Source organism: Globicephala melas, unplaced genomic scaffold (assembly GCF_963455315.2).
Source record: "Globicephala melas unplaced genomic scaffold, mGloMel1.2 SCAFFOLD_182, whole genome shotgun sequence".
NCBI lineage: Eukaryota > Metazoa > Chordata > Mammalia > Artiodactyla > Delphinidae > Globicephala > Globicephala melas.
In genome coordinates, this window is record NW_027207354.1 from 1 (window position 1) to 20572 (window position 20572).

The 20572-nt window shown below is 68.2% G+C and overlaps 10 non-coding genes across 10 annotated transcripts; all 10 read left to right on the plus strand.

Annotated features, from left to right (window-relative positions):
* Positions 1-563: 563 nt before the first annotated feature.
* On the plus strand, positions 564-682 carry LOC132595366 (5S ribosomal RNA). The gene has a single exon (XR_009561503.1). It is a non-coding gene; the product is annotated as a 5S ribosomal RNA (ribosomal RNA).
* Positions 683-3378: 2696 nt separating this feature from the next.
* On the plus strand, positions 3379-3497 carry LOC132595540 (5S ribosomal RNA). Its single transcript, XR_009561681.1, has one exon. It is a non-coding gene; the product is annotated as a 5S ribosomal RNA (ribosomal RNA).
* Positions 3498-4429: 932 nt separating this feature from the next.
* On the plus strand, positions 4430-4548 carry LOC132595477 (5S ribosomal RNA). The gene has a single exon (XR_009561619.1). It is a non-coding gene; the product is annotated as a 5S ribosomal RNA (ribosomal RNA).
* A 2697-nt stretch (positions 4549-7245) lies between these two features.
* Positions 7246-7364, plus strand: LOC132595558 (5S ribosomal RNA). Its single transcript, XR_009561699.1, has one exon. It is a non-coding gene; the product is annotated as a 5S ribosomal RNA (ribosomal RNA).
* A 2696-nt stretch (positions 7365-10060) lies between these two features.
* LOC132595529 (5S ribosomal RNA) lies at positions 10061-10179 on the plus strand. Its single transcript, XR_009561671.1, has one exon. It is a non-coding gene; the product is annotated as a 5S ribosomal RNA (ribosomal RNA).
* Positions 10180-11111: 932 nt separating this feature from the next.
* LOC132595569 (5S ribosomal RNA) lies at positions 11112-11230 on the plus strand. The gene has a single exon (XR_009561710.1). It is a non-coding gene; the product is annotated as a 5S ribosomal RNA (ribosomal RNA).
* Positions 11231-13926: 2696 nt separating this feature from the next.
* On the plus strand, positions 13927-14045 carry LOC132595530 (5S ribosomal RNA). The gene has a single exon (XR_009561672.1). It is a non-coding gene; the product is annotated as a 5S ribosomal RNA (ribosomal RNA).
* A 932-nt stretch (positions 14046-14977) lies between these two features.
* On the plus strand, positions 14978-15096 carry LOC132595580 (5S ribosomal RNA). The gene has a single exon (XR_009561721.1). It is a non-coding gene; the product is annotated as a 5S ribosomal RNA (ribosomal RNA).
* Positions 15097-17792: 2696 nt separating this feature from the next.
* Positions 17793-17911, plus strand: LOC132595372 (5S ribosomal RNA). Its single transcript, XR_009561509.1, has one exon. It is a non-coding gene; the product is annotated as a 5S ribosomal RNA (ribosomal RNA).
* A 932-nt stretch (positions 17912-18843) lies between these two features.
* On the plus strand, positions 18844-18962 carry LOC132595383 (5S ribosomal RNA). The gene has a single exon (XR_009561520.1). It is a non-coding gene; the product is annotated as a 5S ribosomal RNA (ribosomal RNA).
* Positions 18963-20572: the final 1610 nt, after the last annotated feature.

Genomic DNA, 20572 nt, shown 5'->3' on the forward strand with positions numbered 1-20572 from the left:
CCCACCCCGCCCCTCTGGCGTGTCAGCGCGGCCGGGTGCGGGAGCGGGATCGAGGGCAGGGGCCGCTTCCCCGGGCCTGCCGGCCACCAGGGGCGGGGTCCTGAGCTCGGCGGGGGGTGTGGGGGCAAGGGTGGCCTTGCCGGGGCTGAGGGGCCGTGGCGACTCAATGGTGGCTCCCGGTGGCTTCGGGCCAGCTGCTGTCGGGCAGGAGGGCCGGCCCGGGCTGCGGCCGGGCTGCGCCTAGGGCCGCGTGGGCGGGCAGGGCCGATGCCCAAGGGACCGCGGGCCCCGGGCCCTGAAGCCTCCGGGGCCACGTCCCTGTGAGCGACGTGCGGGATCTTGGGCGGGGCGCCAAGCGCCGAAGGGTTTGCTGGGTCACGGCCGCCCTGGGCTGGGAGGTGGTCGCCAAACCCTCCGCCGCCGCCCGATACCCGAGACCTCCGTTGCCCCTGCCTGGGCGGGCGAGGGGGCCCTGCCGGGGCGGGCCGGCCGCCAGGCTGGCGTTAAGGCGCCAGCGCCAGCGAAACTGGGCCTCAAGAGGCCGCCCGCGGCCCCCCGCCCCCGTCTACGGCCATACCACCCTGAACGCGCCCGATCTCGTCTGATCTCGGAAGCTAAGCAGGGTCGGGCCTGGTTAGTACTTGGATGGGAGACCGCCTGGGAATACCGGGTGCTGTAGGCTTTTTGCCTCCCGCTCCGCCCGCCTTCTCCTTTACTCGCCCGCGGCGGGGGGGCCGCCGGCTCCGCCCCCGCCGAGCCCTGCTGCAGGCAGTAGTCAAGGTGGGTTTACCTGCCCGAGCAGGAAGCTTGGGCGATGGCAGAAGTGGGAAGAAACTCTTGAGCACAGGTTCTTGGGATCCACGGAGCAGCGCATGCACATGCGATGGGTGCCTACACAGCTGGCTTGCTTGTCTGTGGGGAAAGGCGAGATGGGTCAGGGCCTGGGTTCCTGAGGGGCTGAGAATCAAGGCAGGGATAGAAGAAAGGGGACAGGCCCACATCCCCTGAACCCACGCCGGCGCCCACTCACCTTTGTGGAAAATACGATTGAAAAGTGCCCGCAAGAATCTCTTCAGATGCCTCCAGAGTTGAGGGAAGAAGGGGAGGGGGGAGGCCGGGAGCAGGGTGAGCCCTGAAATCCAACCCTTGTCCCGGTCACACCCCAGCAGCCCTCCCACCTCAGCCCCTTCAAGACCCCAGGGCTCCCCCAACCGCGCTGCACAGATCCTGCCCTGACCGTAGTCACCATGTTGATCCCCACGTTGAGCAAGATGAAGCTGACCGGGATCAGAAGAATTGAGTATCCTTGCTCCTGGCATTTCCTGGGGATGGGGCCAGTGAACGGCTCGGCTCGGTAGTAGTTTCGCTCACCCATGGCCGTTGGTCCCAGGACTGCCTGGGCCCTCTGCCCTCCAGTTTTAACTGGGAGCCAGACTGGGTCATAATGGGGCAGGTGGTGAGGTCACAGTGAGGGAGGGGGATGAAAAGGAGGGCCCAGAGTGGCATTCCCTGGTAACCAGGGTCAGGTAAGCTGAGCCTGGACAGTCAAACAGGGCCCGGTGGCCGGCATACATCCCCTCGAGCGGTCATTCATTCGCTCACCGCCCGCTGACTCACTTGTTCAAATGACACATTGCGTCTCTTGGTCCCTCTTGAGACTAGGAAGACCTTGGCCTCAGAGGCCTGCTGAAGGCCTGGCTGGAGTCCAGAGCCTCAGCCTTCTTCATGCCCTTCACTGGGCCTGGAGCTGGACCTGCCCAGATGTGGAACCTCCCAGTTTGGAAGCAACTTCTTGTATGAGGCTCTCTGTGGACAGGGACAGCTGAGACACAGAGGAGGTGCCCAGAGACCAGGGGTTTGGAGTCTGCAGCTGCAGATGTACTTAGTGCATGGTATAGGACCAGGAGGGGCCTGCTGGCAGAACTGTGGCCACTAAACCAAAGGGACCCTCAGGCCAAGAAGGGGACACTGGCTTCTTATTGCAGGAAGCCAAGCGCAGGGACCCAGGCTGGCAGAAGGAGTGGCGCTTCCAAGCCACAGACCACCAATGTTTCCTGGACTCTGGCGCTCTTTATTCCTCTCTCCATGCCCTGCCGCCCCCTGCCCCTGCCCCCACTTGCTGCTGGTAAGTTCATTTTCCCAGTCTGGCTCCCGTGCAGAGAGGGCCTGGAGGCCGAGGTGGAAGGTAGCAGCGAGTTGGCCCGCGCTTGGCCCTCCTGCGGTTGCCGCTTCAGCACCAGACTGTCATACACCTGGTAGTTGGCATTGCCTCCCGGGTTCCGGCTGAGTGGCATGAAGGTGGGCGGGGGTGGAGGGTGCTCGGTAGCCTGGACGTCGGGCAGGAGGTGAGAGGGGCGGAGGAGCAGCGCTGAGCTGGGAGCCGGGGCCCGCTGGTCCGAGGCCTCGGCCAGTACCGTGAGGGAGGCGGAGGTGGCCACAGGGCGCCGCAAGGGCAGGATCTCAGCCCATTCGGCCGCCGGGTGCCGCACCTCGTGGGGATCGCGGGAGTAATCCAAGTGTCCCGTGGAGGGATGCAGGCTGCGGTTGGACTCGCTGTGAGCACAGCTGGGGAGGCTACGTCTGTGGGCCGGTGGGGTGTCGCGCTACCAGGCGTCGGGCCGGTAGACCCGAGGCACCAGAGCGGATGGAGGCTCAGAGCCCTCCAGACCCAGACTCCGCCATGGGCCCAGTTGCCGTCCTTTCGGCCCGCGAGCCCCTCGACCTGCACCTGGCCGCCCCCACCGGCGCCCAGCCCCGGCGCCGCCACCTGTGTGCCGGTGTGTCCCTCCACAGCTCCCTCCGACAAAAGCCCCACCCCCACCCCGCCCCTCTGGCGTGTCACCGCGGCCGGGTGCGGGAGCGGGATCGAGGGCAGGGGCCGCTTCCCCGGGCCTGCCGGCCACCGGGGCGGGGTCCTGAGCTCGGCGGGGGGTGTGGGGGCAAGGGTGGCCTTGCCGGGGCTGAGGGGCCGTGGCGACTCAATGGTGGCTCCCGGTGGCTTCGGGCCAGCTGCTGTCGGGCAGGAGGGCCGGCCCGGGCTGCGGCCGGGCTGCGCCTAGGGCCGCGTGGGCGGGCAGGGCCGATGCCCAAGGGACCGCGGGCCCCGGGCCCTGAAGCCTCCGGGGCCACGTCCCTGTGAGCGACGTGCGGGATCTTGGGCGGGGCGCCAAGCGCCGAAGGGTTTGCTGGGTCACGGCCGCCCTGGGCTGGGAGGTGGTCGCCAAACCCTCCGCCGCCGCCCGATACCCGAGACCTCCGTTGCCCCTGCCTGGGCGGGCGAGGGGGCCCTGCCGGGGCGGGCCGGCCGCCAGGCTGGCGTTAAGGCGCCAGCGCCAGCGAAACTGGGCCTCAAGAGGCCGCCCGCGGCCCCCCGCCCCCGTCTACAGCCATACCACCCTGAACGCGCCCGATCTCGTGTGATCTCGGAAGCTAAGCAGGGTCGGGCCTGGTTAGTACTTGGATGGGAGACCGCCTGGGAATACCGGGTGCTGTAGGCTTTTTGCCTCCCGCTCCGCCCGCCTTCTCCTTTACTCGCCCGCGGCGGGGGCCGCCGGCTCCGCCCCCGCCGGGCCCCGCTGCAGGCCCCACCTCCTCAGGCCCCTCCCACCACGGCGCGCGCCGGCGGGGTCGCTCCCCGCCGGCCCGGCCGGCCAGGCGGCCAGAAGGCGGCCCTGGAAGGCAGGCGCACCCCAGACGCTCCCGGGGTGGCTGGCCCGGACCCAGACTCCGCCGCGGGCCCAGTTGCCGTCCTTTCGGCCCGCGAGCCCCTCGACCTGCACCTGGCCGCCCCCACTGGCGCCCAGCCCCGGCGCCGCCACCTGTGTGCCGGTGTGTCCCTCCACAGCTCCCTCCGACAAAAGCCCCCCCCCACCCCGCCCCTCTGGCGTGTCACCGCGGCCGGGTGCGGGAGCGGGATCGAGGGCAGGGGCCGCTTCCCCGGGCCTGCCGGCCACCAGGGGCGGGGTCCTGAGCTCGGCGGGGGGTGTGGGGGCAAGGGTGGCCTTGCCGGGGCTGAGGGGCCGTGGCGACTCAATGGTGGCTCCCAGTGGCTTCGGGCCAGCTGCTGTCGGGCAGGAGGGCCGGCCCGGGCTGCGGCCGGGCTGCGCCTAGGGCCGCGTGGGCGGGCAGGGCCGATGCCCAAGGGACCGCGGGCCCCGGGCCCTGAAGCCTCCGGGGCCACGTCCCTGTGAGCGACGTGCGGGATCTTGGGCGGGGCGCCAAGCGCCGAAGGGTTTGCTGGGTCACGGCCGCCCTGGGCTGGGAGGTGGTCGCCAAACCCTCCGCCGCCGCCCGATACCCGAGACCTCCGTTGCCCCTGCCTGGGCGGGCGAGGGGGCCCTGCCGGGGCGGGCCGGCCACCAGGCTGGCGTTAAGGCGCCAGCGCCAGCGAAACTGGGCCTCAAGAGGCCGCCCGCGGCCCCCCGCCCCCGTCTACGGCCATACCACCCTGAACGCGCCCGATCTCGTCTGATCTCGGAAGCTAAGCAGGGTCGGGCCTGGTTAGTACTTGGATGGGAGACCGCCTGGGAATACCGGGTGCTGTAGGCTTTTTGCCTCCCGCTCCGCCCGCCTTCTCCTTTACTCGCCCGCGGCGGGGGGGCCGCCGGCTCCGCCCCCGCCGAGCCCCGCTGCAGGCAGTAGTCAAGGTGGGTTTACCTGCCCGAGCAGGAAGCTTGGGCGATGGCAGAAGTGGGAAGAAACTCTTGAGCACAGGTTCTTGGGATCCACGGAGCAGCGCATGCACATGCGATGGGTGCCTACACAGCTGGCTTGCTTGTCTGTGGGGAAAGGCGAGATGGGTCAGGGCCTGGGTTCCTGAGGGGCTGAGAATCAAGGCAGGGATAGAAGAAAGGGGACAGGCCCACATCCCCTGAACCCACGCCGGCGCCCACTCACCTTTGTGGAAAATACGATTGAAAAGTGCCCGCAAGAATCTCTTCAGATGCCTCCAGAGTTGAGGCAAGAAGGGGAGGGGGGAGGCCGGGAGCAGGGTGAGCCCTGAAATCCAACCCTTGTCCCGGTCACACCCCAGCAGCCCTCCCACCTCAGCCCCTTCAAGACCCCAGGGCTCCCCCAACCGCGCTGCACAGATCCTGCCCTGACCATAGTCACCATGTTGATCCCCACGTTGAGCAAGATGAAGCTGACCGGGATCAGAAGAATTGAGTATCCTTGCTCCTGGCATTTCCTGGGGATGGGGCCAGTGAACGGCTCGGCTCGGTAGTAGTTTCGCTCACCCATGGCCGTTGGTCCCAGGACTGCCTGGGCCCTCTGCCCTCCAGTTTTAACTGGGAGCCAGACTGGGTCATAATGGGGCAGGTGGTGAGGTCACAGTGAGGGAGGGGGATGAAAAGGAGGGCCCAGAGTGGCATTCCCTGGTAACCAGGGTCAGGTAAGCTGAGCCTGGACAGTCAAACAGGGCCCGGTGGCCGGCATACATCCCCTCGAGCGGTCATTCATTCGCTCATCGCCCGCTGACTCACTTGTTCAAATGACACATTGCGTCTCTTGGCCCCTCTTGAGACTAGGAAGACCTTGGCCTCAGAGGCCTGCTGAAGGCCTGGCTGGAGTCCAGAGCCTCAGCCTTCTTCATGCCCTTCACTGGGCCTGGAGCTGGACCTGCCCAGATGTGGAACCTCCCAGTTTGGAAGCAACTTCTTGTATGAGGCTCTCTGTGGACAGGGACAGCTGAGACACAGAGGAGGTGCCCAGAGACCAGGGGTTTGGAGTCTGCAGCTGCAGATGTACTTAGTGCATGGTATAGGACCAGGAGGGGCCTGCTGGCAGAACTGTGGCCACTAAACCAAAGGGACCCTCAGGCCAAGAAGGGGACACTGGCTTCTTATTGCAGGAAGCCAAGCGCAGGGACCCAGGCTGGCAGAAGGAGTGGCGCTTCCAAGCCACAGACCACCAATGTTTCCTGGACTCTGGCGCTCTTTATTCCTCTCTCCATGCCCTGCCGCCCCCTGCCCCTGCCCCCATTTGCTGCTGGTAAGTTCATTTTCCCAGTCTGGCTCCCGTGCAGAGAGGGCCTGGAGGCCGAGGTGGAAGGTAGCAGCGAGTTGGCCCGCGCTTGGCCCTCCTGCGGTTGCCGCTTCAGCACCAGACTGTCATACACCTGGTAGTTGGCATTGCCTCCCGGGTTCCGGCTGAGTGGCATGAAGGTGGGCGGGGGTGGAGGGTGCTCGGTAGCCTGGACGTCGGGCAGGAGGTGAGAGGGGCGGAGGAGCAGCGCTGAGCTGGGAGCCGGGGCCCGCTGGTCCGAGGCCTCGGCCAGTACCGTGAGGGAGGCGGAGGTGGCCACAGGGCGCCGCAAGGGCAGGATCTCAGCCCATTCGGCCGCCGGGTGCCGCACCTCGTGGGGATCGCGGGAGTAATCCAAGTGTCCCGTGGAGGGATGCAGGCTGCGGTTGGACTCGCTGTGAGCACAGCTGGGGAGGCTACGTCTGTGGGCCGGTGGGGTGTCGCGCTACCAGGCGTCGGGCCGGTAGACCCGAGGCACCAGAGCGGATGGAGGCTCAGAGCCCTCCAGACCCAGACTCCGCCATGGGCCCAGTTGCCGTCCTTTCGGCCCGCGAGCCCCTCGACCTGCACCTGGCCGCCCCCACCGGCGCCCAGCCCCGGCGCCGCCACCTGTGTGCCGGTGTGTCCCTCCACAGCTCCCTCCGACAAAAGCCCCACCCCCACCCCGCCCCTCTGGCGTGTCAGCGCGGCCGGGTGCGGGAGCGGGATCGAGGGCAGGGGCCGCTTCCCCGGGCCTGCCGGCCACCAGGGGCGGGGTCCTGAGCTCGGCGGGGGGTGTGGGGGCAAGGGTGGCCTTGCCGGGGCTGAGGGGCCGTGGCGACTCAATGGTGGCTCCCGGTGGCTTCGGGCCAGCTGCTGTCGGGCAGGAGGGCCGGCCCGGGCTGCGGCCGGGCTGCGCCTAGGGCCGCGTGGGCGGGCAGGGCCGATGCCCAAGGGACCGCGGGCCCCGGGCCCTGAAGCCTCCGGGGCCACGTCCCTGTGAGCGACGTGCGGGATCTTGGGCGGGGCGCCAAGCGCCGAAGGGTTTGCTGGGTCACGGCCGCCCTGGGCTGGGAGGTGGTCGCCAAACCCTCCGCCGCCGCCCGATACCCGAGACCTCCGTTGCCCCTGCCTGGGCGGGCGAGGGGGCCCTGCCGGGGCGGGCCGGCCGCCAGGCTGGCGTTAAGGCGCCAGCGCCAGCGAAACTGGGCCTCAAGAGGCCGCCCGCGGCCCCCCGCCCCCGTCTACGGCCATACCACCCTGAACGCGCCCGATCTCGTCTGATCTCGGAAGCTAAGCAGGGTCGGGCCTGGTTAGTACTTGGATGGGAGACCGCCTGGGAATACCGGGTGCTGTAGGCTTTTTGCCTCCCGCTCCGCCCGCCTTCTCCTTTACTCGCCCGCGGCGGGGGGGCCGCCGGCTCCGCCCCCGCCGAGCCCTGCTGCAGGCAGTAGTCAAGGTGGGTTTACCTGCCCGAGCAGGAAGCTTGGGCGATGGCAGAAGTGGGAAGAAACTCTTGAGCACAGGTTCTTGGGATCCACGGAGCAGCGCATGCACATGCGATGGGTGCCTACACAGCTGGCTTGCTTGTCTGTGGGGAAAGGCGAGATGGGTCAGGGCCTGGGTTCCTGAGGGGCTGAGAATCAAGGCAGGGATAGAAGAAAGGGGACAGGCCCACATCCCCTGAACCCACGCCGGCGCCCACTCACCTTTGTGGAAAATACGATTGAAAAGTGCCCGCAAGAATCTCTTCAGATGCCTCCAGAGTTGAGGGAAGAAGGGGAGGGGGGAGGCCGGGAGCAGGGTGAGCCCTGAAATCCAACCCTTGTCCCGGTCACACCCCAGCAGCCCTCCCACCTCAGCCCCTTCAAGACCCCAGGGCTCCCCCAACCGCGCTGCACAGATCCTGCCCTGACCGTAGTCACCATGTTGATCCCCACGTTGAGCAAGATGAAGCTGACCGGGATCAGAAGAATTGAGTATCCTTGCTCCTGGCATTTCCTGGGGATGGGGCCAGTGAACGGCTCGGCTCGGTAGTAGTTTCGCTCACCCATGGCCGTTGGTCCCAGGACTGCCTGGGCCCTCTGCCCTCCAGTTTTAACTGGGAGCCAGACTGGGTCATAATGGGGCAGGTGGTGAGGTCACAGTGAGGGAGGGGGATGAAAAGGAGGGCCCAGAGTGGCATTCCCTGGTAACCAGGGTCAGGTAAGCTGAGCCTGGACAGTCAAACAGGGCCCGGTGGCCGGCATACATCCCCTCGAGCGGTCATTCATTCGCTCACCGCCCGCTGACTCACTTGTTCAAATGACACATTGCGTCTCTTGGTCCCTCTTGAGACTAGGAAGACCTTGGCCTCAGAGGCCTGCTGAAGGCCTGGCTGGAGTCCAGAGCCTCAGCCTTCTTCATGCCCTTCACTGGGCCTGGAGCTGGACCTGCCCAGATGTGGAACCTCCCAGTTTGGAAGCAACTTCTTGTATGAGGCTCTCTGTGGACAGGGACAGCTGAGACACAGAGGAGGTGCCCAGAGACCAGGGGTTTGGAGTCTGCAGCTGCAGATGTACTTAGTGCATGGTATAGGACCAGGAGGGGCCTGCTGGCAGAACTGTGGCCACTAAACCAAAGGGACCCTCAGGCCAAGAAGGGGACACTGGCTTCTTATTGCAGGAAGCCAAGCGCAGGGACCCAGGCTGGCAGAAGGAGTGGCGCTTCCAAGCCACAGACCACCAATGTTTCCTGGACTCTGGCGCTCTTTATTCCTCTCTCCATGCCCTGCCGCCCCCTGCCCCTGCCCCCACTTGCTGCTGGTAAGTTCATTTTCCCAGTCTGGCTCCCGTGCAGAGAGGGCCTGGAGGCCGAGGTGGAAGGTAGCAGCGAGTTGGCCCGCGCTTGGCCCTCCTGCGGTTGCCGCTTCAGCACCAGACTGTCATACACCTGGTAGTTGGCATTGCCTCCCGGGTTCCGGCTGAGTGGCATGAAGGTGGGCGGGGGTGGAGGGTGCTCGGTAGCCTGGACGTCGGGCAGGAGGTGAGAGGGGCGGAGGAGCAGCGCTGAGCTGGGAGCCGGGGCCCGCTGGTCCGAGGCCTCGGCCAGTACCGTGAGGGAGGCGGAGGTGGCCACAGGGCGCCGCAAGGGCAGGATCTCAGCCCATTCGGCCGCCGGGTGCCGCACCTCGTGGGGATCGCGGGAGTAATCCAAGTGTCCCGTGGAGGGATGCAGGCTGCGGTTGGACTCGCTGTGAGCACAGCTGGGGAGGCTACGTCTGTGGGCCGGTGGGGTGTCGCGCTACCAGGCGTCGGGCCGGTAGACCCGAGGCACCAGAGCGGATGGAGGCTCAGAGCCCTCCAGACCCAGACTCCGCCATGGGCCCAGTTGCCGTCCTTTCGGCCCGCGAGCCCCTCGACCTGCACCTGGCCGCCCCCACCGGCGCCCAGCCCCGGCGCCGCCACCTGTGTGCCGGTGTGTCCCTCCACAGCTCCCTCCGACAAAAGCCCCACCCCCACCCCGCCCCTCTGGCGTGTCACCGCGGCCGGGTGCGGGAGCGGGATCGAGGGCAGGGGCCGCTTCCCCGGGCCTGCCGGCCACCGGGGCGGGGTCCTGAGCTCGGCGGGGGGTGTGGGGGCAAGGGTGGCCTTGCCGGGGCTGAGGGGCCGTGGCGACTCAATGGTGGCTCCCGGTGGCTTCGGGCCAGCTGCTGTCGGGCAGGAGGGCCGGCCCGGGCTGCGGCCGGGCTGCGCCTAGGGCCGCGTGGGCGGGCAGGGCCGATGCCCAAGGGACCGCGGGCCCCGGGCCCTGAAGCCTCCGGGGCCACGTCCCTGTGAGCGACGTGCGGGATCTTGGGCGGGGCGCCAAGCGCCGAAGGGTTTGCTGGGTCACGGCCGCCCTGGGCTGGGAGGTGGTCGCCAAACCCTCCGCCGCCGCCCGATACCCGAGACCTCCGTTGCCCCTGCCTGGGCGGGCGAGGGGGCCCTGCCGGGGCGGGCCGGCCGCCAGGCTGGCGTTAAGGCGCCAGCGCCAGCGAAACTGGGCCTCAAGAGGCCGCCCGCGGCCCCCCGCCCCCGTCTACAGCCATACCACCCTGAACGCGCCCGATCTCGTCTGATCTCGGAAGCTAAGCAGGGTCGGGCCTGGTTAGTACTTGGATGGGAGACCGCCTGGGAATACCGGGTGCTGTAGGCTTTTTGCCTCCCGCTCCGCCCGCCTTCTCCTTTACTCGCCCGCGGCGGGGGCCGCCGGCTCCGCCCCCGCCGGGCCCCGCTGCAGGCCCCACCTCCTCAGGCCCCTCCCACCACGGCGCGCGCCGGCGGGGTCGCTCCCCGCCGGCCCGGCCGGCCAGGCGGCCAGAAGGCGGCCCTGGAAGGCAGGCGCACCCCAGACGCTCCCGGGGTGGCTGGCCCGGACCCAGACTCCGCCGCGGGCCCAGTTGCCGTCCTTTCGGCCCGCGAGCCCCTCGACCTGCACCTGGCCGCCCCCACTGGCGCCCAGCCCCGGCGCCGCCACCTGTGTGCCGGTGTGTCCCTCCACAGCTCCCTCCGACAAAAGCCCCCCCCCACCCCGCCCCTCTGGCGTGTCACCGCGGCCGGGTGCGGGAGCGGGATCGAGGGCAGGGGCCGCTTCCCCGGGCCTGCCGGCCACCAGGGGCGGGGTCCTGAGCTCGGCGGGGGGTGTGGGGGCAAGGGTGGCCTTGCCGGGGCTGAGGGGCCGTGGCGACTCAATGGTGGCTCCCAGTGGCTTCGGGCCAGCTGCTGTCGGGCAGGAGGGCCGGCCCGGGCTGCGGCCGGGCTGCGCCTAGGGCCGCGTGGGCGGGCAGGGCCGATGCCCAAGGGACCGCGGGCCCCGGGCCCTGAAGCCTCCGGGGCCACGTCCCTGTGAGCGACGTGCGGGATCTTGGGCGGGGCGCCAAGCGCCGAAGGGTTTGCTGGGTCACGGCCGCCCTGGGCTGGGAGGTGGTCGCCAAACCCTCCGCCGCCGCCCGATACCCGAGACCTCCGTTGCCCCTGCCTGGGCGGGCGAGGGGGCCCTGCCGGGGCGGGCCGGCCGCCAGGCTGGCGTTAAGGCGCCAGCGCCAGCGAAACTGGGCCTCAAGAGGCCGCCCGCGGCCCCCCGCCCCCGTCTACGGCCATACCACCCTGAACGCGCCCGATCTCGTCTGATCTCGGAAGCTAAGCAGGGTCGGGCCTGGTTAGTACTTGGATGGGAGACCGCCTGGGAATACCGGGTGCTGTAGGCTTTTTGCCTCCCGCTCCGCCCGCCTTCTCCTTTACTCGCCCGCGGCGGGGGGGCCGCCGGCTCCGCCCCCGCCGAGCCCCGCTGCAGGCAGTAGTCAAGGTGGGTTTACCTGCCCGAGCAGGAAGCTTGGGCGATGGCAGAAGTGGGAAGAAACTCTTGAGCACAGGTTCTTGGGATCCACGGAGCAGCGCATGCACATGCGATGGGTGCCTACACAGCTGGCTTGCTTGTCTGTGGGGAAAGGCGAGATGGGTCAGGGCCTGGGTTCCTGAGGGGCTGAGAATCAAGGCAGGGATAGAAGAAAGGGGACAGGCCCACATCCCCTGAACCCACGCCGGCGCCCACTCACCTTTGTGGAAAATACGATTGAAAAGTGCCCGCAAGAATCTCTTCAGATGCCTCCAGAGTTGAGGCAAGAAGGGGAGGGGGGAGGCCGGGAGCAGGGTGAGCCCTGAAATCCAACCCTTGTCCCGGTCACACCCCAGCAGCCCTCCCACCTCAGCCCCTTCAAGACCCCAGGGCTCCCCCAACCGCGCTGCACAGATCCTGCCCTGACCGTAGTCACCATGTTGATCCCCACGTTGAGCAAGATGAAGCTGACCGGGATCAGAAGAATTGAGTATCCTTGCTCCTGGCATTTCCTGGGGATGGGGCCAGTGAACGGCTCGGCTCGGTAGTAGTTTCGCTCACCCATGGCCGTTGGTCCCAGGACTGCCTGGGCCCTCTGCCCTCCAGTTTTAACTGGGAGCCAGACTGGGTCATAATGGGGCAGGTGGTGAGGTCACAGTGAGGGAGGGGGATGAAAAGGAGGGCCCAGAGTGGCATTCCCTGGTAACCAGGGTCAGGTAAGCTGAGCCTGGACAGTCAAACAGGGCCCGGTGGCCGGCATACATCCCCTCGAGCGGTCATTCATTCGCTCACCGCCCGCTGACTCACTTGTTCAAATGACACATTGCGTCTCTTGGTCCCTCTTGAGACTAGGAAGACCTTGGCCTCAGAGGCCTGCTGAAGGCCTGGCTGGAGTCCAGAGCCTCAGCCTTCTTCATGCCCTTCACTGGGCCTGGAGCTGGACCTGCCCAGATGTGGAACCTCCCAGTTTGGAAGCAACTTCTTGTATGAGGCTCTCTGTGGACAGGGACAGCTGAGACACAGAGGAGGTGCCCAGAGACCAGGGGTTTGGAGTCTGCAGCTGCAGATGTACTTAGTGCATGGTATAGGACCAGGAGGGGCCTGCTGGCAGAACTGTGGCCACTAAACCAAAGGGACCCTCAGGCCAAGAAGGGGACACTGGCTTCTTATTGCAGGAAGCCAAGCGCAGGGACCCAGGCTGGCAGAAGGAGTGGCGCTTCCAAGCCACAGACCACCAATGTTTCCTGGACTCTGGCGCTCTTTATTCCTCTCTCCATGCCCTGCCGCCCCCTGCCCCTGCCCCCACTTGCTGCTGGTAAGTTCATTTTCCCAGTCTGGCTCCCGTGCAGAGAGGGCCTGGAGGCCGAGGTGGAAGGTAGCAGCGAGTTGGCCCGCGCTTGGCCCTCCTGCGGTTGCCGCTTCAGCACCAGACTGTCATACACCTGGTAGTTGGCATTGCCTCCCGGGTTCCGGCTGAGTGGCATGAAGGTGGGCGGGGGTGGAGGGTGCTCGGTAGCCTGGACGTCGGGCAGGAGGTGAGAGGGGCGGAGGAGCAGCGCTGAGCTGGGAGCCGGGGCCCGCTGGTCCGAGGCCTCGGCCAGTACCGTGAGGGAGGCGGAGGTGGCCACAGGGCGCCGCAAGGGCAGGATCTCAGCCCATTCGGCCGCCGGGTGCCGCACCTCGTGGGGATCGCGGGAGTAATCCAAGTGTCCCGTGGAGGGATGCAGGCTGCGGTTGGACTCGCTGTGAGCACAGCTGGGGAGGCTACGTCTGTGGGCCGGTGGGGTGTCGCGCTACCAGGCGTCGGGCCGGTAGACCCGAGGCACCAGAGCGGATGGAGGCTCAGAGCCCTCCAGACCCAGACTCCGCCATGGGCCCAGTTGCCGTCCTTTCGGCCCGCGAGCCCCTCGACCTGCACCTGGCCGCCCCCACCGGCGCCCAGCCCCGGCGCCGCCACCTGTGTGCCGGTGTGTCCCTCCACAGCTCCCTCCGACAAAAGCCCCACCCCCACCCCGCCCCTCTGGCGTGTCAGCGCGGCCGGGTGCGGGAGCGGGATCGAGGGCAGGGGCCGCTTCCCCGGGCCTGCCGGCCACCGGGGCGGGGTCCTGAGCTCGGCGGGGGGTGTGGGGGCAAGGGTGGCCTTGCCGGGGCTGAGGGGCCGTGGCGACTCAATGGTGGCTCCCGGTGGCTTCGGGCCAGCTGCTGTCGGGCAGGAGGGCCGGCCCGGGCTGCGGCCGGGCTGCGCCTAGGGCCGCGTGGGCGGGCAGGGCCGATGCCCAAGGGACCGCGGGCCCCGGGCCCTGAAGCCTCCGGGGCCACGTCCCTGTGAGCGACGTGCGGGATCTTGGGCGGGGCGCCAAGCGCCGAAGGGTTTGCTGGGTCACGGCCGCCCTGGGCTGGGAGGTGGTCGCCAAACCCTCCGCCGCCGCCCGATACCCGAGACCTCCGTTGCCCCTGCCTGGGCGGGCGAGGGGGCCCTGCCGGGGCGGGCCGGCCGCCAGGCTGGCGTTAAGGCGCCAGCGCCAGCGAAACTGGGCCTCAAGAGGCCGCCCGCGGCCCCCCGCCCCCGTCTACAGCCATACCACCCTGAACGCGCCCGATCTCGTCTGATCTCGGAAGCTAAGCAGGGTCGGGCCTGGTTAGTACTTGGATGGGAGACCGCCTGGGAATACCGGGTGCTGTAGGCTTTTTGCCTCCCGCTCCGCCCGCCTTCTCCTTTACTCGCCCGCGGCGGGGGCCGCCGGCTCCGCCCCCGCCGGGCCCCGCTGCAGGCCCCACCTCCTCAGGCCCCTCCCACCACGGCGCGCGCCGGCGGGGTCGCTCCCCGCCGGCCCGGCCGGCCAGGCGGCCAGAAGGCGGCCCTGGAAGGCAGGCGCACCCCAGACGCTCCCGGGGTGGCTGGCCCGGACCCAGACTCCGCCGCGGGCCCAGTTGCCGTCCTTTCGGCCCGCGAGCCCCTCGACCTGCACCTGGCCGCCCCCACTGGCGCCCAGCCCCGGCGCCGCCACCTGTGTGCCGGTGTGTCCCTCCACAGCTCCCTCCGACAAAAGCCCCCCCCCACCCCGCCCCTCTGGCGTGTCACCGCGGCCGGGTGCGGGAGCGGGATCGAGGGCAGGGGCCGCTTCCCCGGGCCTGCCGGCCACCAGGGGCGGGGTCCTGAGCTCGGCGGGGGGTGTGGGGGCAAGGGTGGCCTTGCCGGGGCTGAGGGGCCGTGGCGACTCAATGGTGGCTCCCAGTGGCTTCGGGCCAGCTGCTGTCGGGCAGGAGGGCCGGCCCGGGCTGCGGCCGGGCTGCGCCTAGGGCCGCGTGGGCGGGCAGGGCCGATGCCCAAGGGACCGCGGGCCCCGGGCCCTGAAGCCTCCGGGGCCACGTCCCTGTGAGCGACGTGCGGGATCTTGGGCGGGGCGCCAAGCGCCGAAGGGTTTGCTGGGTCACGGCCGCCCTGGGCTGGGAGGTGGTCGCCAAACCCTCCGCCGCCGCCCGATACCCGAGACCTCCGTTGCCCCTGCCTGGGCGGGCGAGGGGGCCCTGCCGGGGCGGGCCGGCCACCAGGCTGGCGTTAAGGCGCCAGCGCCAGCGAAACTGGGCCTCAAGAGGCCGCCCGCGGCCCCCCGCCCCCGTCTACGGCCATACCACCCTGAACGCGCCCGATCTCGTCTGATCTCGGAAGCTAAGCAGGGTCGGGCCTGGTTAGTACTTGGATGGGAGACCGCCTGGGAATACCGGGTGCTGTAGGCTTTTTGCCTCCCGCTCCGCCCGCCTTCTCCTTTACTCGCCCGCGGCGGGGGGGCCGCCGGCTCCGCCCCCGCCGAGCCCCGCTGCAGGCAGTAGTCAAGGTGGGTTTACCTGCCCGAGCAGGAAGCTTGGGCGATGGCAGAAGTGGGAAGAAACTCTTGAGCACAGGTTCTTGGGATCCACGGAGCAGCGCATGCACATGCGATGGGTGCCTACACAGCTGGCTTGCTTGTCTGTGGGGAAAGGCGAGATGGGTCAGGGCCTGGGTTCCTGAGGGGCTGAGAATCAAGGCAGGGATAGAAGAAAGGGGACAGGCCCACATCCCCTGAACCCACGCCGGCGCCCACTCACCTTTGTGGAAAATACGATTGAAAAGTGCCCGCAAGAATCTCTTCAGATGCCTCCAGAGTTGAGGCAAGAAGGGGAGGGGGGAGGCCGGGAGCAGGGTGAGCCCTGAAATCCAACCCTTGTCCCGGTCACACCCCAGCAGCCCTCCCACCTCAGCCCCTTCAAGACCCCAGGGCTCCCCCAACCGCGCTGCACAGATCCTGCCCTGACCATAGTCACCATGTTGATCCCCACGTTGAGCAAGATGAAGCTGACCGGGATCAGAAGAATTGAGTATCCTTGCTCCTGGCATTTCCTGGGGATGGGGCCAGTGAACGGCTCGGCTCGGTAGTAGTTTCGCTCACCCATGGCCGTTGGTCCCAGGACTGCCTGGGCCCTCTGCCCTCCAGTTTTAACTGGGAGCCAGACTGGGTCATAATGGGGCAGGTGGTGAGGTCACAGTGAGGGAGGGGGATGAAAAGGAGGGCCCAGAGTGGCATTCCCTGGTAACCAGGGTCAGGTAAGCTGAGCCTGGACAGTCAAACAGGGCCCGGTGGCCGGCATACATCCCCTCGAGCGGTCATTCATTCGCTCATCGCCCGCTGACTCACTTGTTCAAATGACACATTGCGTCTCTTGGCCCCTCTTGAGACTAGGAAGACCTTGGCCTCAGAGGCCTGCTGAAGGCCTGGCTGGAGTCCAGAGCCTCAGCCTTCTTCATGCCCTTCACTGGGCCTGGAGCTGGACCTGCCCAGATGTGGAACCTCCCAGTTTGGAAGCAACTTCTTGTATGAGGCTCTCTGTGGACAGGGACAGCTGAGACACAGAGGAGGTGCCCAGAGACCAGGGGTTTGGAGTCTGCAGCTGCAGATGTACTTAGTGCATGGTATAGGACCAGGAGGGGCCTGCTGGCAGAACTGTGGCCACTAAACCAAAGGGACCCTCAGGCCAAGAAGGGGACACTGGCTTCTTATTGCAGGAAGCCAAGCGCAGGGACCCAGGCTGGCAGAAGGAGTGGCGCTTCCAAGCCACAGACCACCAATGTTTCCTGGACTCTGGCGCTCTTTATTCCTCTCTCCATGCCCTGCCGCCCCCTGCCCCTGCCCCCATTTGCTGCTGGTAAGTTCATTTTCCCAGTCTGGCTCCCGTGCAGAGAGGGCCTGGAGGCCGAGGTGGAAGGTAGCAGCGAGTTGGCCCACGCTTGGCCCTCCTGCGGTTGCCGCTTCAGCACCAGACTGTCATACACCTGGTAGTTGGCATTGCCTCCCGGGTTCCGGCTGAGTGGCATGAAGGTGGGCGGGGGTGGAGGGTGCTCGGTAGCCTGGACGTCGGGCAGGAGGTGAGAGGGGCGGAGGAGCAGCGCTGAGCTGGGAGCCGGGGCCCGCTGGTCCGAGGCCTCGGCCAGTACCGTGAGGGAGGCGGAGGTGGCCACAGGGCGCCGCAAGGGCAGGATCTCAGCCCATTCGGCCGCCGGGTGCCGCACCTCGTGGGGATCGCGGGAGTAATCCAAGTGTCCCGTGGAGGGATGCAGGCTGCGGTTGGACTCGCTGTGAGCACAGCTGGGGAGGCTACGTCTGTGGGCCGGTGGGGTGTCGCGCTACCAGGCGTCGGGCCGGTAGACCCGAGGCACCAGAGCGGATGGAGGCTCAGAGCCCTCCAGACCCAGACTCCGCCATGGGCCCAGTTGCCGTCCTTTCGGCCCGCGAGCCCCTCGACCTGCACCTGGCCGCCCCCACCGGCGCCCAGCCCCGGCGCCGCCACCTGTGTGCCGGTGTGTCCCTCCACAGCTCCCTCCGACAAAAGCCCCCCCCCACCCCGCCCCTCTGGCGTGTCACCGCGGCCGGGTGCGGGAGCGGGATCGAGGGCAGGGGCCGCTTCCCCGGGCCTGCCGGCCACCAGGGGCGGGGTCCTGAGCTCGGCGGGGGGTGTGGGGGCAAGGGTGGCCTTGCCGGGGCTGAGGGGCCGTGGCGACTCAATGGTGGCTCCCAGTGGCTTCGGGCCAGCTGCTGTCGGGCAGGAGGGCCGGCCCGGGCTGCGGCCGGGCTGCGCCTAGGGCCGCGTGGGCGGGCAGGGCCGATGCCCAAGGGACCGCGGGCCCCGGGCCCTGAAGCCTCCGGGGCCACGTCCCTGTGAGCGACGTGCGGGATCTTGGGCGGGGCGCCAAGCGCCGAAGGGTTTGCTGGGTCACGGCCGCCCTGGGCTGGGAGGTGGTCGCCAAACCCTCCGCCGCCGCCCGATACCCGAGACCTCCGTTGCCCCTGCCTGGGCGGGCGAGGGGGCCCTGCCGGGGCGGGCCGGCCGCCAGGCTGGCGTTAAGGCGCCAGCGCCAGCGAAACTGGGCCTCAAGAGGCCGCCCGCGGCCCCCCGCCCCCGTCTACGGCCATACCACCCTGAACGCGCCCGATCTCGTCTGATCTCGGAAGCTAAGCAGGGTCGGGCCTGGTTAGTACTTGGATGGGAGACCGCCTGGGAATACCGGGTGCTGTAGGCTTTTTGCCTCCCGCTCCGCCCGCCTTCTCCTTTACTCGCCCGCGGCGGGGGCCGCCGGCTCCGCCCCCGCCGGGCCCCGCTGCAGGCCCCACCTCCTCAGGCCCCTCCCACCACGGCGCGCGCCGGCGGGGGCGCTCCCCCCCGGCCCGGCCGGCCAGGCGGCCAGAAGGCGGCCCTGGAAGGCAGCCGCACCCCAGACGCTCCCGGGGTGGCTGGCCCGGACCCAGACTCCGCCGCGGGCCCAGTTGCCGTCCTTTCGGCCCGCGAGCCCCTCGACCTGCACCTGGCCGCCCCCACCGGCGCCCAGCCCCGGCGCCGCCACCTGTGTGCCGGTGTGTCCCTCCACAGCTCCCTCTGACAAAAGCCCCCCCCCACCCCGCCCCTCTGGCGTGTCACCGCGGCCGGGTGCGGGAGCGGGATCGAGGGCAGGGGCCGCTTCCCCGGGCCTGCCGGCCACCAGGGGCGGGGTCCTGAGCTCGGCGGGGGGTGTGGGGGCAAGGGTGGCCTTGCCGGGGCTGAGGGGCCGTGGCGACTCAATGGTGGCTCCCAGTGGCTTCGGGCCAGCTGCTGTCGGGCAGGAGGGCCGGCCCGGGCTGCGGCCGGGCTGCGCCTAGGGCCGCGTGGGCGGGCAGGGCCGATGCCCAAGGGACCGCGGGCCCCGGGCCCTGAAGCCTCCGGGGCCACGTCCCTGTGAGCGACGTGCGGGATCTTGGGCGGGGCGCCAAGCGCCGAAGGGTTTGCTGGGTCACGGCCGCCCTGGGCTGGGAGGTGGTCGCCAAACCCTCCGCCGCCGCCCGATACCCGAGACCTCCGTTGCCCCTGCCTGGGCGGGCGAGGGGGCCCTGCCGGGGCGGGCCGGCCGCCAGGCTGGCGTTAAGGCGCCAGCGCCAGCGAAACTGGGCCTCAAGAGGCCGCCCGCGGCCCCCCGCCCCCGTCTACGGCCATACCACCCTGAACGCGCCCGATCTCGTCTGATCTCGGAAGCTAAGCAGGGTCGGGCCTGGTTAGTACTTGGATGGGAGACCGCCTGGGAATACCGGGTGCTGTAGGCTTTTTGCCTCCCGCTCCGCCCGCCTTCTCCTTTACTCGCCCGCGGCGGGGGGGCCGCCGGCTCCGCCCCCGCCGAGCCCCGCTGCAGGCAGTAGTCAAGGTGGGTTTACCTGCCCGAGCAGGAAGCTTGGGCGATGGCAGAAGTGGGAAGAAACTCTTGAGCACAGGTTCTTGGGATCCACGGAGCAGCGCATGCACATGCGATGGGTGCCTACACAGCTGGCTTGCTTGTCTGTGGGGAAAGGCGAGATGGGTCAGGGCCTGGGTTCCTGAGGGGCTGAGAATCAAGGCAGGGATAGAAGAAAGGGGACAGGCCCACATCCCCTGAACCCACGCCGGCGCCCACTCACCTTTGTGGAAAATACGATTGAAAAGTGCCCGCAAGAATCTCTTCAGATGCCTCCAGAGTTGAGGCAAGAAGGGGAGGGGGGAGGCCGGGAGCAGGGTGAGCCCTGAAATCCAACCCTTGTCCCGGTCACACCCCAGCAGCCCTCCCACCTCAGCCCCTTCAAGACCCCAGGGCTCCCCCAACCGCGCTGCACAGATCCTGCCCTGACCATAGTCACCATGTTGATCCCCACGTTGAGCAAGATGAAGCTGACCGGGATCAGAAGAATTGAGTATCCTTGCTCCTGGCATTTCCTGGGGATGGGGCCAGTGAACGGCTCGGCTCGGTAGTAGTTTCGCTCACCCATGGCCGTTGGTCCCAGGACTGCCTGGGCCCTCTGCCCTCCAGTTTTAACTGGGAGCCAGACTGGGTCATAATGGGGCAGGTGGTGAGGTCACAGTGAGGGAGGGGGATGAAAAGGAGGGCCCAGAGTGGCATTCCCTGGTAACCAGGGTCAGGTAAGCTGAGCCTGGACAGTCAAACAGGGCCCGGTGGCCGGCATACATCCCCTCGAGCGGTCATTCATTCGCTCACCGCCCGCTGACTCACTTGTTCAAATGACACATTGCGTCTCTTGGTCCCTCTTGAGACTAGGAAGACCTTGGCCTCAGAGGCCTGCTGAAGGCCTGGCTGGAGTCCAGAGCCTCAGCCTTCTTCATGCCCTTCACTGGGCCTGGAGCTGGACCTGCCCAGATGTGGAACCTCCCAGTTTGGAAGCAACTTCTTGTATGAGGCTCTCTGTGGACAGGGACAGCTGAGACACAGAGGAGGTGCCCAGAGACCAGGGGTTTGGAGTCTGCAGCTGCAGATGTACTCAGTGCATGGTATAGGACCAGGAGGGGCCTGCTGGCAGAACTGTGGCCACTAAACCAAAGGGACCCTCAGGCCAAGAAGGGGACACTGGCTTCTTATTGCAGGAAGCCAAGCGCAGGGACCCAGGCTGGCAGAAGGAGTGGCGCTTCCAAGCCACAGACCACCAATGTTTCCTGGACTCTGGCGCTCTTTATTCCTCTCTCCATGCCCTGCCGCCCCCTGCCCCTGCCCCCACTTGCTGCTGGTAAGTTCATTTTCCCAGTCTGGCTCCCGTGCAGAGAGGGCCTGGAGGCCGAGGTGGAAGGTAGCAGCGAGTTGGCCCGCGCTTGGCCCTCCTGCGGTTGCCGCTTCAGCACCAGACTGTCATACACCTGGTAGTTGGCATTGCCTCCCGGGTTCCGGCTGAGTGGC